Source organism: Mus pahari, chromosome 10, assembly GCF_900095145.1.
Source record: "Mus pahari chromosome 10, PAHARI_EIJ_v1.1, whole genome shotgun sequence".
NCBI classification, from domain to species: domain Eukaryota; kingdom Metazoa; phylum Chordata; class Mammalia; order Rodentia; family Muridae; genus Mus; species Mus pahari.
Genome location: NC_034599.1, coordinates 99,275,738 through 99,291,971, shown reverse-complemented (window position 1 = coordinate 99,291,971; position 16,234 = coordinate 99,275,738).

Genomic DNA, 16,234 nt, shown 5'->3' with positions numbered 1-16,234 from the left:
AGGCTCTGCTCTAAGTGAGACACCTGCATTCTTCCAAATTGGAAAAGGAGAAAAGGGGGTGTTGGGGGAGACGGAGTTATTGAGGGAGGACGCGTCCTCTGCTATGCACAATATGGCCAGCAGATGGCAGTGTGTCCACATCCTTGCAACTGCGTCCAGCTGTCTGCATTCTGGTCCAAGCTCAAATCGGATAGAGCTTTCCCCTTGTTCCTGGGGCGGCTAGCTCTTCCATTCCAGCTTTTGAATGAGCTTTATGGCAGATATCTTTTGTGCTCAGAAGTCCTGGCGAGAGGCTGGGATTTGCTCGAAATTTAGCCTTTATCTTTTGGACTCGGAAAAGGCCTGCTTAGAAAACTTTCCCAGTGGCCTGTGCTGGTTAGATCATAGAGATATTGTGGCTGCTGAGTCCACTGGCCAGCTAACCTGTTCATCTGGTCAGTGCCACCTCCTCTACCAATGAAAGGAAGAAGCAAACAGCTTTTAAAGAGCAAGGAGGACTTCCTTTTAATAGGACCTTAAGATTAGTTCTGGTTGGTGGGGTTACCTGAATTTTTTTTTTTTTTAAGACAGGGTTTCTCTGTATAGCCCTGGCTGTCCTGGAACTCACTTTGTAGACCAGGCTTGCCTCGAACTCAGAAATCCGCCTGTCTCGCCTCCCAAGTTCTGGGATTAAAGGCGTGTGCCACCACGCCCGGCTTGGGTTGTCTGAATTTTAATGTTTTATTAATATTCTGGAATGTAAGGTTTTGTTTTTGTTATTTTTGGAGACAGGCTTCACATAGTCCAGGCTGTCCTGAAACTTGCTATGTATCCCCCAGGTGGCTTTGAACTCATGATCTTCTTGCTTCTGACTCTTGAGTGCTAGGATTGTAGACATCCACAACCCTATTTGTCTATGGAATAGTGTTCTGTGCAATGTAGGAGGTTAAGAGAGAGTCAACAGGACAGAACATTTGTTAAGTAAGCTGGTCATCTAGATGTCTGCTTGTAGACAGCTACATGTTAGGGACTCAACTGCCTGCTAAAGAACAAAGTTAAAAAATAGTTCAGGGGCTGGCAAAAGATGGAGTTTCTGTGGCCAGCACCCACCTTGGACAGCTCATAACCTCGTGTACTCTGGCTCCAGGGGATTCCATGCCCTGGCCTCCAAGGACTTTGCGCTCATATGCACACACTCTGACAGATAATTAAAAAATAATGAAAGTAAATTTCAATTTGACTTTTAAAAACAGAGTTATTTATTTAAAACCTACTTGTGTAAGTGCTTGCCTGCATGTATGTATGTGCATGTATGTGTGTATGACTGGTACTCGCAAAGACCAGAAGAGCGCATCAAACACCCTGGGACTGAAGTTATAGGTGGTTGTGAGCTACCTTGTGGGTGCTGGGAACTGAGCCCAGGTCCTCTTGAAGAGCAGTTAGTGCTCTCTAGCTCCATAAAAATAAATCTTAAAAAGCAAGCACGCAAACAAAAACACAGAAGACAAAACAGAAATGAAATCTGTACCTCCTGTCGTTCCCCTGAACCAATGGGGTAGCATGGATTCCCGTTTACTTATGATGCTAAGAAGTTTTTATCTTTTGTAAGCCAAAGGATGTTAAGTTGTACACTGAGCGTTTTTAGGTCTAAGACAATGAATGGTAAGCCAGTCAAGATGACGGAGTTAGCCAGGCGTGGTGACGCACGCCTTTAATCCCAGCACTTGGGAGGCAGAGGCAGGCGAATTCCTGAGGCCAGCCTGGTCTACAGAGTGAGTTCCAGGACAGCCAGGGCTACACAGAGAAACCCTGTCTTGAAAAAAAAAAACCCAAACCAAACCAACCAACCAAACAAACAAAAGATGATGGAGTTAAATGGTTCTATTCCCAAGCCTTATCTGTGTTAACTCATTGCAAGGTCATGGTGATTTATGCTATTGATTAGAACTATTACTTTCACTTCAGAGATGGGAAAAAAACAAAACCCCAGGTAGACCAGTTGGCCCAGAATCACAGAGCTTGAAGCAGGGAGAGCTCCTGCTTTAATAATAATAACCTTTCTTTACTTTTTTAATAATAATAACCTTTCTGTACTTTTTTCTCTCCGTGTTATGGTTTCTTCTAAGATTCCCTCTGTTCGGCTTGTAGGGAGTTTAACTGTAGGTAATGACAAGACCTTTCTTCTCATCTCCACTGGCTAAATTGGAGAAAGGAATGAGTCCTGTGCTCAGGTTGTTCCCACGTGGACTGCAGCTGCCTGGTTCCATAAAAGGGGCCATACCCTGAATTGCTTCTCTCCCCATATCCTAGCAAACTGGAAAAGTGCTTCTTGGGACCTCCAGATCCCCCATCCCTGGGCACATGGCCCGTGGCCTGTGGACAGTGTCTACTCTCAGGATGTTCGCTCAGGATACTTCTGTCTCCCTTTTCAACCCCAAGTCATGGCCTCTGCTACTTATGAAAACCTTACTGAACTTTCTTTAATCGTATAGATGCAGGATTTAAAAGTAATTCCTAGGAAGAAGGAGGTCTCTTAGTTCTGGTCATTCCTGTTAGGGAAGGAGTTTTGAGGAAGGACAGTGTGTTTGTAAATCCTTTACCCAATTGTAAATCTTCACAAATCAACCTAGGAAGGAAATGAAACCAGAACCAGAAATGGGACAACTTTGGTCTAGACCTAGAACCACTGGGAGATAATTGTTATGGAAACAATGGACTATATTTTAAGGCTTGGAATCAAAATACCCCAGAGGATTTGATAAACACTCAAATGTGAGATCCTTAGATCTGTAGAGTCCAAAACTGTGTTTCATGTATGAACTGGTACCTGACTATTGAAAAGTTAGGTGATATATGAAGTCCATCAGGGGACCCCAGTCAAGCCTGATGGATATGCCCAGTGGTAATGAAGTGTTTGTATGTGTGGGGTCTGTCTGTCCATCCATTCATCCACCCATCCATCTTTGTATGTGTATAGTTTTTGTTTTTTAGTGTACATGGTTGTTTTGCCTTCATGTATAGCCGTGTGTTACATGTATGGCTGGTGCATGTGGAAGCTAGCAGAAGGAATATCTTAGAAAGATCAGCCACCTCCAGACTGTATTAGAGGGTTTTTTTGTTTGTTTTTATTTTTTATTTTTTTTGAGAACGTAGTCTAGGCTGACCTTAAACTCTGCTTCCAACTCCAAAGTGTTCAAGGTGCAGGTATGTGCCACCATGCCCAGTTTATGGGGTGCTGAGGATCATACCTATAGCTTGGTACATTCTGGGCAAGTGCTTGCTTCTGTATTAGTACTTTTCATTGCTGTGATGACACACCATGACCAAGGCAATTTATAGAAGAAAATGTTTAATTGGGTGTCTGGTTCCAGAGGGTTAGAGGGAATGTGTATATAGCTTTTGAGTCCTCAAAGCTCATTCCCAGTGACACAAGGTCACACCTCTTAAACCTTCCCAAACAGTTCCACCAACTGGAGACTAAGTATTCAGACACATGAACTTCTGGAAGCCATTCTTAGTTAAACCACAACTAGTAACTGAACTGTATCCCCAGACCCTGTAAATAGAATATTCCTATAATAGTGTTTTAGGAGAGCAGATTTGGAAACAAAAGAAAAAAGAAAGAGAAAGGAAACTGCTAAGTAAAATTGTATAAAATGTGGGGATGAACTATTAGGGTAAGTGCCTGGCATTTTAATGCCACACCAGAGTGCTTTCCAACAAGAATGCTTTAGGGCATTCTCACTCTCTGCAATGCCATTTTCTTTGAATTCCCATCCACAGTTGATTAGATCTCACATGTTTTACAGCTCTGAAGACTTAGAGATTAAATTGAACCAAAAAGGAACCTTTTCTTTTGATCCAGTAGAGAAGCTAACCCCACAGATTAGGACTTTGTTGTCTTATAGGAAATTAATCAATACTGTATCTGATTTACTGTTAGTTCATTATTCTTTTGGCCACTGATTATACATGAGTTAGGTTTCTCAGATCCACATGGAACTGCTCATGTCTGAACTAATAAGTCTGGTAAAACTTTGACATGTGCTTATCAACCCTGCATGAGAGAATCCTGTCCATTAACAACCAAAGACCATGCTTTCCAGAAGCATTCTGAATGTTCTTGGGTATGAGAGTTAAGTTAAGGCAATAGGAACTAGGCAAGGGGCAGAATTACATTGCTAGGAGTAGCTTGAGAGGTGGAGTTTGATAAAGGTTGAATGATCAGTCAGGATGAAGGTCTCACATCAGAGAAGGCTGCCAGGTTTCATTCTGGCCAGGCATGGCGCCACTGGGGTCCACCGAGATGGTCTAGAGCAGCCATACAAACCATTGCACTTCATTCTTGTTCATTCTGTTAAAAGCCCAGAGCTAATGGTTATGCCTCTAATCCCAGCATTTGGGAGGTAGAGGCAGGAGAACTGGGAACTCAAGGTCATCTTCCACTATGCAGTGATCTTGAAGCCAGCCTGAGCTACATGAGACCCACCAAAAGAAAGAAAGAAAAAAAGGCTCAGGGCTAAGTCTTGGCTTACTTGCCGTTTCTCTTATAGTCAGCAGCTTTTTATGTAATTTCTAGCTTCCCTGTTACTTGGTGTTATGTGGTTGTTTCCTCAGGGTTGGGCATGATCACTGTTGTTAGACCATCTATGATTTCCTACATGGAACCCTCATAAGGTTAGGTCCACCACCATTGTCTTGTGGAAGGGGGTGATGCTCGCTCTGCAAATGAGGCACACAAAGCCCTGCCCCTTACTAAGGATATCTAAGTCATTAACTGTTGCTAGGAAAGGGGAGACTCTTATGCACTATAGTTCCCTGTAAGTTGACCATGCTCCTCTAAGTAACCACAATTAAACTCATTGGTTTTCCAAGCTAGACTTGGGAGGAGTTGTTCCCTTGGTCCATCCTTGTCCCATGTGGTATGCGTTGGTGTGCTGTCTTGCTATGACTGCAGCCATATGGCTCTGCTAGATGTAATAAAACATGTAACTAAGGCTGAGCCTCCTGAGGGTAGAGTATCTGCAGGCATTTGGGGGTGAGGCTGGCTGCCTTCTTCTGTAGCATGGCATGGTGTGGCTCTTTGGTGAATGGGGTCTACTGCATGAGTCCAGAGAGACCTAGAAAAGGGCTGAGAGACTAGAGGACGTATTGCTATCCCTGGATGGATGTCGTACGGGATGGAAATGCATGCTGGCTACATCGTGGCCTTTGAAATGAGGAGAAGACACCTAACTGAGGCTGAGCTGTTGCGTGGATTTTGTGTCAACCTGACACACACTAAACTTATCTGAGAGGAGAGAACCTCAATTAAGAAAATGACTCCACAAGATTGGGCGGCAAGCAAGTCTGTAACACATTCTTAATCAGTGATTGATAGCGGATGGCCCAGCCCATTGTGGGTGGTGCTATCCCTGGGCTGGTGGTCCTGGGTTGTATAAGAAAGCAGGCTGAGCAAGCCACGGGAAGCAAGTCAGTAAGCAGCACCCCTTTATGGCCTCTCTATCAGCTCCTGCCTCCAGGTACTATGCCTGAGTTCCTGTCCTGACTTCCTTTGATGATGATCTGTGATGTGGACATATAAGCTGAATAAACCCCGTTCTCCCCAACTTGCTTTTTGGTCATGGTGCTTAATCACAGGAATAGAAGCCCTAACTAAGATGGCTGCCTACCCAGAAAGAACTTGCAGGGAGGGTAAATATAATGGGAAAATGACATGAAGATAATACTTCCATGTCGGCCTTGGAGTTGGCAGGAAGAGTGGACAAAGGCAGAAAGAGGAAACTAAGGCAGAATTGATAGAAGGAAGCTCTCTTTGACCTTTAATACAGAGGAAGGGAAAACCATCATCATCATCATCATCTCCATCATTATCACCACCATCATCGTCCACCATTCAATGTGCAAACAGGGGCCTTAATGGCCTAGTACCGAAATTTCCTACCCACCTCAAGATTCAGGTTTATCAAGGGCATGAAGGGTGCTAATGAGAGCCTGCGGTGTCTCAGGGTAAGGCTTAGTATGTGCCTGGGCAGGTAGGGAGGGTTTTCCTAACCCAGGGTTATTTGAGAGTATAGCTCTCAGCTCTACCTCACCCAACTCTTTGGGCATGACCAGGGCTGAGTAGCAGAGGTCAGTGTCTTCCCACATTTCTCACACATCAGGCAGGGCTGATGCCGGTCCTTGTCTACTGAGATGACTCCATCAGTAAGCTACACTTCTGTCACATTTGACGTCATGTGGTATGGTGGAGCCTAGTCCTGGATGAATGGCTGCAGCTTAGAGGAAGCGGGCTGTGGGCTCTGGACTCCAGAAGAGAAATATTTGACAGTCATGGAATACTCTACCTCTGAACCGCTTAGGTTAGAAAAGATTTTTTAAAATAAAAAAAAGTAAATTGCATGTATGTATGTGGATACAAACCTTCCACAGCACATGTGTGGATGTCCATGAGTAATCTGCTGGAATTGATTCTCTTCCCCCATCACAACAGTCCCAGGGATTGAACTTGGGTCAGCAGTCTCAGTGGCAAGTGCCATCTTGCTGGGTCAAGACTTAAAAGATTTTATTTTTAGCTGTGTGTGTGCGCGCGCGTGTGTGACTGTGTGCGTGCGTACTCGCGTGCATGTGTCAGTTGGGGGGCATGTGCACAGGAATGCAGACCATGCTCAGACTGTGCTCATAGGGACCAGAAGAGGGCGTCAGGCTCCCTGGAGCTACAGTTGTAGGCAGTTTTGAGATGTCCTGTATGAGTGCTGGGAACCAAACTCAGGTCTTGTGGAAGAGCAGCAAGCACGCTTAATCCCCCGAGCTATGTCTCTAGTTACCTGCCTCCCTCCACCTAAAGAAGACTTACAAAAGAAAGGAAAGCCTCTCAAAGCCTGGCCTGGGAGACTGTGCTACTTGGGATGGGTGGGACCAGTCGGATGGCTTTGGAAGGGAAGGAACTGAGGGTTAGGGCTACGTGAAGCACAGGCTGAATAACTGGAAGCAGTTTGAGGCCCTAGTGTGGGAGCTGCTGGTTTCCTTGTGAACAATGGACATAGTGTGCCTGTCAAGTTGCCTTCTAAGCATTGATACTTATGCCTCTAGATGATTGCCGATGTCAGACATGATCAGAGGCACCTTTTGAAGTGGGTGGTGGCCACTGCAGAGACGTATAACTGGAGCCAAGCTGCCGGACTTAAGTGACCATTATTGTGCCAAAGCGGTCCAACGCTCACGCGGAAATGGGAGGAAATAACCATCCATCTTTTCACCCTCCTGGAGGCTCAGGGGACTTTGACACACAGAGGGACAGAAAACAATGTCCAAGTGGGAGGAATGGATTTAGTTGGATGGCTGTTTCCCCCCAGGCTGGATGTGATCCCTGCTGTAGTCCTGCCGTCATGCTGTGACCACTCAGCTGAAACTCCTCCACAGGACCAGGTCTACTGACATTGTCACGAAAGCAGTGAGGCTCAGCATGCCTCCCGTCCCCTTCCTGGGGGTGTATAAGCAGTTAACATCTGCTGGGAAGTGGGGGCTCTTTGGCAGTAAGGCTGTTGCCCATGCTCCGGCAAGCAATTCCAATTGGTTCTCCGTGCTATAGACTTGAAGGAATTCTTTCTTTGATCTTTCAGGAACAGAGGGTGACATGACAATATTATAGCTCTGATCACTTTGTAGAGTCAGGAGGCCACGCAAATGAGAAGCTATCGGAGAGTTGGACAATGAAATCTCAGGCATACCCAAGGATCCCTGGGCAAGCCTCAGGCAGTCATCTTGAAGCACAATGACTATTAGTTGCCTATGTGTACCCTGGGCAACTTCTTACATTCTGTTGGTATAAAGATGGGGGAACATCTCTAGTGGCATCAAATCCACAGATCCACAACCTCGCTGATTTGGTGAAAGAAAATTCGTTTCCAGTGGCCACCAAGTTAATTTCCAAATTCCTGCTGTTAGCGGGAGATAGAGGGAGCTGGAATACCGTTTGAGACCATATTTGCCATGTGGACTTGGGATGAGATGCTACTTGACCCTTCAGATTAGAGCAATTTGCTTCTCCTGGAGCAGTGGTTCTTAAACTTCCTAGTGCTGTGACCCTTTAATACAGTTCCTTATGTCAGGGCGATCCCCAACCATAAAATTATTTTGTTGCTATTTTATAACTGTAATTTTGCTACTGTTACGAATTGNAATGNAAATATCTGTGTTTTCTGATGGTCTTAGGTGACCCCTGGGAAAGGGCCACTTGACTCCCCAAAGGGTTCTCCACCCACAGGTTAAGAAGCGCTGTCCTATGGCATAGATGAGAACCAAGATCCACGTGTATTATCTTTGGGTATGTGTGTTGAAGACCTTTAAGGACCGTATACACATGGCATGGAGAAAAACAATAGCATCATGGGTTGTGTTTTACAAATGATTTATCTCTTCTCGTTTTATTTGCATTGGTGTTTTGCCTGCATGTGTTAGTGCGAGGGTGTCAGGTCCTCTGGAACTGGAGTTATGGATGGTTGTGAGCTGTCATGTGGGTGCTGGGAATCGAACCCTGGACTTCTGGGAAAGCAGCCAGTGTTCTTAACTACTGAGCCACCTCTCCAGTCCCATGGATAGTTTTTTTTTTGATAGTAAAAATGTACTTAATGTTAACTTCAGAGAGACCATTGACTAATATTCTTGAGTCTCTTTATTACAGGTGATTATGACTGTAAAATTACCTTTACACTTGCTGTGTATCTAGGGATGGCCTTGTACTTCTGATCCTCGCGTTACCATAGCCTCCCAGAAGCTGGGTTTGCAGCATGTACTCTCATGCTCAATTGTGGGTGGTGCTGGGGACTGAAGCCAGAGCTTTGTGTATGCCCAGCAAATACTCTACCAACTGAAGCACATCACCAGCCCTTAAGAGTAATCTTTGTCACTTTTTCTTCTTTGCTGGTGGGGTCTTCCCACATGATGTACAAGTAGTCTGTCACTGAGTTATGACTAACCTTTTTAAAAAGTTTTATTTTGAGGTGAGAACTTGTTCTTATTTGTTCTTTGAAATAAGGTCTCATTATATACAACAAGCTGACCTTGAACTCATAGAGCCTCCCCTCCCCTCCCTGCCTCTGCTTCTGCCTCTGCCTCTGCCTCCGCCTCTGCCTCTGCCTCTGCAGTGCTGTGTTTAAGGTGTGTACTACTACAGTTCTGACTGAACCTATACATTTGTGACCAGCATTGTCTAATTTGTTTTAAACATAGATCTTTATATTTCAGAGCATGGGGATTATAACCAAACATTTGTAGCCCTAATGAATACTCTACCTTTTCTGAATTGGGTGGCCCTTGCTGGTGTGAAGCCCAGGCTCTGAAATGATTTCAGCAGCATTGCTGCCTTGGTTATGCTCCATTATCTCTCCCCACTTTCCTCCCTCCCTTCTGGAGTTCATCCTTCCTTTCTGAACAGCCCTCACTCCCCCCATCAGTGGAGGACAATGGAGACGTCCTCACCAAAGGCAGTTTCCAGATTAAAGGACAGACTGAATGGGAAGGGGTCAAAGCAAGAGGACCTCAGTTACTCAAGGACTCCTCTGTGAAGGGCTCACATTATGAGACTCAGGCAAATCAAACCACTATTTTTTTTCTTTTTCCTGTAAAAGGTTTTGACTATATAATCTATACATCAGTTCCAGGGCTAAATTCTGTGGCTGTAAATGTCTTTGCCCCCGTAGGGGCTGTGTCTGACTTTAGGGTTCCTGGTCGTAAAGAACAAGATGAAGCCATGTTGTTTTATGAGGTCTGTGGCTTAACAAGAAACAGCGTAACTGTGCATTTCCAGGGATGGCCTGGGTGGCAAGCTGAGAATTGTGATATGAAGCCCTGCAGAAAAAGTCTCATTGCATCTATGCAGAAATCAGGTGGTGATTGTTGATCGTGAATGACCGAAATTCACATTGAGCCTGTTTAAGCAGATAAGGTCATATGCTCACTCTCATAAACAATATCACTCCCTAACAAAGACCAAACTAAACAACATGAAATGAAATGGAATCAAAACCACACAAAGGGCAGAATCCAGGATTTCAGCTCCTCTGTTTTTTTCCCCCCTCTGTGCTTTAGAGTCAGAGACCAAACTGAAACCATGGTAACAGGAAATAGTATGAATCTCTAAAACTTCATAACAAAAGGTGTGTGTATGTGTATATATGTAAATATATGTGTGTGCATGTGTGTGTGAGTATACCTGTGTGTGTGTGAGTGTGCCTGTGTGTGTGTGAGTGTTCCTGTATGTGTGATAGTGGTGGTGGTAATGGTAGTGGTGGTGACTGAGGCAGGATTGTTACTGGCCAGCCATGGTCACATGCTGATTCTTGGGTCAGGTGCAGTATGGACTGTTTTCTGTGATTGGTAGTTCCCATGAAGCTGAGGGTGGAGCTTCCCATTGGTAGAGTGGTTACCACTGTGTAGCGCTGGCTGGCCTGAAACTTGTCCTGTAGATCATGCTGGTCTCAAACGCAGAGATCTGCCTGCCTTTGTCTCCGGAGAGCCTCTTTCACAAGCTCATCAGGTTATGCATAGGGACTCAGGTTTGTAAGCCCATCACATGGGAGACTGAAGCAAGGGGACAGCTGTGAGTTCTAGGCAAGCCTGCACTTCAGAGTGAGACTTTGTCTCAAACAAAATAAAGGGTGGGCTGGAGAGATGACAGCTGTGCAGTTAACAATGGCTACTGTTTTGCAGAGGGACCTGAGTAGAACTTCCAGCATCCATGTTGGGCAGCTCACAGCTACCTATAACTCCATCTCTATAGAAATCTGATGCCTCTGACCTTGTGCCCCCTCCTTCCTCTTCTTGTTCCTCCTCCTCCTCCTCCTCCCTCTTCTCCTCCTCCTCCTCCTCCTCCTCCCCCTTTTGAAAGCTCCATGAAAATAAAATCAAAGCCTATTGTACCTTAAAAGTTTATGTCTTTAAAAAAAAATTCCTGGCTTGGCTTCTGATTGACATTTACCTGCCCATTGTGTGTGTGTACTCTGTATCTTTCTCTCTCTCTCTCTCTCTCTCTCTCTCTCTCTCTCTCTCTCTCTCTCTGCCTGCCTGTCTGTCTGTCTGTCTGTCTGTCTGTCTCTATGTGATTTTCATGGCAACGACTAGCAGACTAGGTCCAGTAATCCGTGCTGTACCCAAGTTGGCTAGAGGTGAGGCAGTCAAGCCGACCATGGCAGTGCATACCACTTAAGCCTATCTCAAAACCAAAGAACAAAATAAAATAGCAGTAAAACAAGAAAAAGTTCATCAGGTAAAGACCGTGCCGATGTCCAACAGAATTAGATTAACTTAAGGAGTCAGAGGAACCCCCCACCAGAGAGCAGAGAGGCATAGCTTGTCATAGCCCTGGGGAGGTTTGGATGAAATTGCAGCGATGCAGTCTGCGCGAGCTCCAGACAAGCTGGGGTGTGTATACAGAGATCGACACCAGGCTTAGGCTGAGATGAGAACTTCGGATCTTTGTTTCCTTGGAAACTACAAGGTGAAGACGCGTGTAGGAAGCTGGGTGCCAATCCTTACCTGGTGCTGTGCACCTGGGGTGGAAATCCAGGCGGTGTTAAAAGGACTTCGATGCTCTGGGCAGGGAGGAGGTGTTTCATTCTCACTGGGATTTTTAATGGTTGCGTTTCTGACACCATTCTTTTTTGAAAACAAGTTTTTTCATGTCCTTTTGTTAATTAAAAAAAAAAGCTTCACAGAGGACAACCTCCTCGGGAGAAATAGGATATGTGGGGCACCAGGGGCTCCTGGGAACAGCAGTCAGGCTTCCATAGCATGACACCAGGAAGTGTCATGACCAGGAAGGTAGCAGTGTCCTGACAGCTACAAAAATATCGAGAAGGACTTTTGGTGTTTAAGTATGTTCCTGAGGTGAATATCTGTTCACCTCTTTGTTCTGGAAATATTTACTGAGAGCTTACTGTGAGCCAGCCGTTGTAAATGAGATCGTTTTTTCTCCTTGAACAGCTTACAGTCTGTTTCTGAGGGAAACCCGAAGCAGGGAACAAGCACATTACGCCCCCAAGAGGCTAATGATGGGTACTGGCATACATTTATTTTTCAGCAGCAAAAGGTGAAGGCTATGGACTCTAATCTGGGAATTTAGTCTCAGGCCTGGTGAGACTAGACCGTGCCTTCCGAGTGGAATGGGGGAGGCTCTGAGATAACATTCGTTTTGAAAACAGCAAGTGTGCCGATGCTGACTATCCATGAACCAGAGCCTGATCTCAGAGCGTCCCTCAGTTCACTGACCCCCAGAAATGGCAGCCAGAACAAGTCACAAGGATGCAGGCACGCATGTATGCGTGCAGCCTTTGCCTTGCGCTTCCACACCGCAGTGCCAGGACTTTCTCCAATGTGCAAGGAGTTTACTAAGCCTACTCACAGGGTAGCTTGGAAACGCCAGCTTTACCCTTGTAGAAGCAACCAATGAGCGGTAGCAATTGCTCCTCAATGCGCAGCCTCCGAGGGCCATTCTGTATAGTTTCTCAGAGGGTTCCCAGAAGGACTGAGCTTGATAGCTCCAGGGGCAAGGAGGGGAGGGCACCATGCCCATCCCCAGATCCAGGCTTGAGTGTTGACAGGCCCAGTCTTGAATGCAATGGCCACGTCACGCTCGTAAGAGAACCTTCCTGGCTCTCCTCCACATCACCTGGTTCTTACGTTATTTCCGCAATCCAGGATGCTTCCAGGATGCTCCCTGAGCCCTGGACAGGTAATACAGATGGACGCTCAAACAGTCACTCTCAGCCACTTGACCAGCTGTGACTCTCCGGATTTATTATATCTGCTGAAAAGTTTCGTGGTCCAAGTCTAAAGGCTGCACTGGTCTGCAGGTAGCACAAACATTAGGTATTTGGCCTGAAGTATTTGAGCATAACTGTACTGGTGGGATTTTAAGCACTATAACTTGTTTCTCTCAGGAATACGGAACACTTAATGAGCAATGACTGCTTCTCACCTCCATACTAAGTAACTCTATTCCGAATCAGAACAGCATTTTGCTTCTCTTATCCCCATGTCACGGGTGATTAAGGAATAGCTGATGAAGGATGAATGGCTCCATCATTTTGGAGCTAATTCTTTGTGTAGGAGGCTCTTTAGGTTTTCTGTCAAATTTATGAAGTCTGAAAAAAAAACATCGAGAAATGAGAATTCGACTCTCTTAATGACAGGCTGTCTTTCTAGTGACAGTTTATTTCAGGAAACGTCATTTGACCCCGTTTTCTCAAATAGTTATGCCAGAAACTAAATAGTACTTCATGCTAAGCATGTGCCCTGAGGTCCTAAGCTAATGGTAATAATGACATGTCCAAACTGTAATGGTGCTGACATCCAATTCCCTTGCCCCTTGTCTAACCTTCTTGCTGCTCTTACATGATAATAGAACTGAGCTGAAACATGGCTGTCTAGCTGGAGAACAAATCTCACATCTTCCTTTGTAGCTGGATATGGTAAGCGCCCATTCTTTGACTAACAGAACATGGGTGGAAACCATGGGACTTCTGCTTTTCTTGTCTAGGGACATCTCTGGGTTTAGCCCTTTCATCCTTCTCGTTGGCTATCTGGGTGATGCCTGTAAGACTCTCAGGTACCAGCTGTTGAGCCAGCAGTCTGCATTAGTTAGCCTCAGTTCCTGAATGACTGGGCTATGCCAGTCACATGCTGACTGTAATGCCTACCTGTGGTGGTTTGAATATGTTTGACCCATGGGAAATGGCACTGTTAGGAAATGTGGCCTTATTAGAGGAGGTGTAGCCTTATTAGAGGAAGTGTGCCACTGTTGGGGTGGGTTTTGAGGTCTCCTATTCTCAGGCTCTGCCAGTGTGGAATGCTAGCCTCCTCCTGGCTGCCTGCAGAAGTGAGTTTCTTCCTGACTGCCTTCAGATCAAGATATAGAACTCTCAGCTCCCCTCCAGTACCATGTCTGCCTGGATGCAGCCATGCTTCCTGCCATGATGATAATGGACTGAACTTCTGAAACTGTAAGCCAGCCTCAATTAAATATTGTCCTTTATAAAAGTTACCTAGGTCATTATGTGTCTTTATAGCAATAAAACCCAAACTAAGACACTACCTATGTGAGAAAGAAACAAATCTTTCTCCTTTAAGCCAATTGTTAGGTCTCTATTAAAGCAGTTTAAACCTGTACGGGTTATTTTTTTGTCAACTCACCACCATCTGGGAAGAGGGAACCTCATCTGAGAAAATACCGTCATCAGATTGGCCTGTAGGCAAGTCTGTTGGGCATTTTCTTGATTTCAGATTGCTATGGGAGGGCCTGGCCCGCTGTGGGCGGTGGCATCCCTTAGGCAGGTGGTTCTGGGTTGTATAAGACAGCAAACTGAGCAGGCATGTAGGTAGTATTCCTCCATGGATTCTGATTCAGTTCTTGCTTCCAGGTTTTCAGTTCTTGCCCTGACTTCCCTTCATGGCAGAGCATAAACACTAAGATGAAATTAACCCTTTCCTCCCCAAATTGCCTTTGGTCATAGTGTTTATCACAGCAGCAAAAACTGAACTAGAACAATCTAGTCCAACTCATGCAGACATACATGTGCACATTAGTCTATTTCTTTTGACTCCGTAAGCCCCTTAATCTGATTGTTATGTGTTTTCTTTTTAGAATGTTCAAGATGAATGCTGACATTCCCTAGGCTAGTGCTAGAAATGCAGGTACTGTTTGTTCTTGTCCAATTTATTATTCTTTTTCTTTATCCATCCATTGTATCATCGTGTAGAGATCAAGTATGCATAAGATTCTTTGCTAGAGGGTATGTGGGTATATGGATGACTCAAAAATAAATGCTTTTAAGAAATTTAAAAAGTTTAGAGACTTCCTGGAAAGTAAAAAAAAAAATTAAATTAGGAATACTTGTGATGAAAAAAAATTTTCCCTTCAGAGATTATTTAGAATAGAAAAAAAAGTTGGTTTCATTTGTGTTTTTTTCCCCGTTATTATTTTTTAGAGATGGTTTTCCCTGGTATTTTGTGTATTCAATTTCAAGGCCGGTATTTCCAGAGCCAATGACCATATTTGGTGAATGGCAATAAAGCATGCATGAGTGCCGGCCCCGCATCACAGCATAAACAGCCCCTCTCCGCCCCTCTCTGGAGAGCATTAAACACTGGGAAAGCTGGCCTGTCATTGCTCCTCCAGGCTTCCTGTGTGCTAGGGGATTCCCAGGCTCACGCGGACTCTGATGAGAACGAGGAGAGATTGAAGAAGCCAGCCTCCAGGGTATGCATGGTAAGAACCAGCTCTTCCTAGGGCTAGGTTTATTGATCTACACTTTGTTTTGTTTTATTTCCCCCTCCCCGAATACCTTTTATTATAGATTACACAAAACAAAACTCTAAGTCAATAGTTGGTGAGGATCTACAGATGTCCTGCTTTTAAATATGACTGCAACACAGCTTTATTTTCAAATTTTGTCACAATGTCATGTTTTACCTGACACACTGAATGTGACTGCCTCATTGTAATATTGAACAGTTATTGAGAGCAGCTGCACTGAAGTTTTAACTGGATGCTGTTCCCAACCTAGGTTTCACCAGACAGCACGACATGGTCAAGTATTGGTGTGGATATAATCGTTTTCATTTGTTTTTACACGTGTTCTTCCCTCCCCCTCGCCTCTTTTCGGCTGTCTTTGTATTGCTTGCTTATTTTGATTTCTTTTTCTTTTGAGATAGAGTCTCACTGTAACCCAGGATGGCCTCAGACTTGCTAAGTAACAGAGGCCAGCCTTGAAAGGATGCTGTTCTTTCTGCTTTAACCTCCAAAGTCCCGGGCTCACAGGCCAGGTACCATGCCACCTATGCTTGGCAAAGAGAAAGAGGCATGTGGGGACAGACATGAGTAACCTCAGATAGCAAAGAGGTGGAGAGTGGTAGAGGCGGGGGTAAGGACACAGAAGAAGAATCGGAAATTATATTTTTTGGAGAAAGAAAGTAACTCAGGTGCAAAATTGTGGTAAGAAGGAACCTGCAAGTCTTTGAACTTTTATTGCGCAAGAAGGTATGAAGTGGTATGGGGCTCACCTCCTGTGTGGAAAGGGGTCTGACGTGCGTTCTGTGGATTATTCAAGCTTTTGGAGATTTCAGAATTGCAGATTGGTGTTAGACGATAAAACCAAGACACTGACAACGTAATGATTGTAACTGGTGCAGTCAAGATCTGGAACTCAGGTGAAAGCCCACTGTCCCTCGCAGAGCATGCTGGGGGAACTGGTGGCAG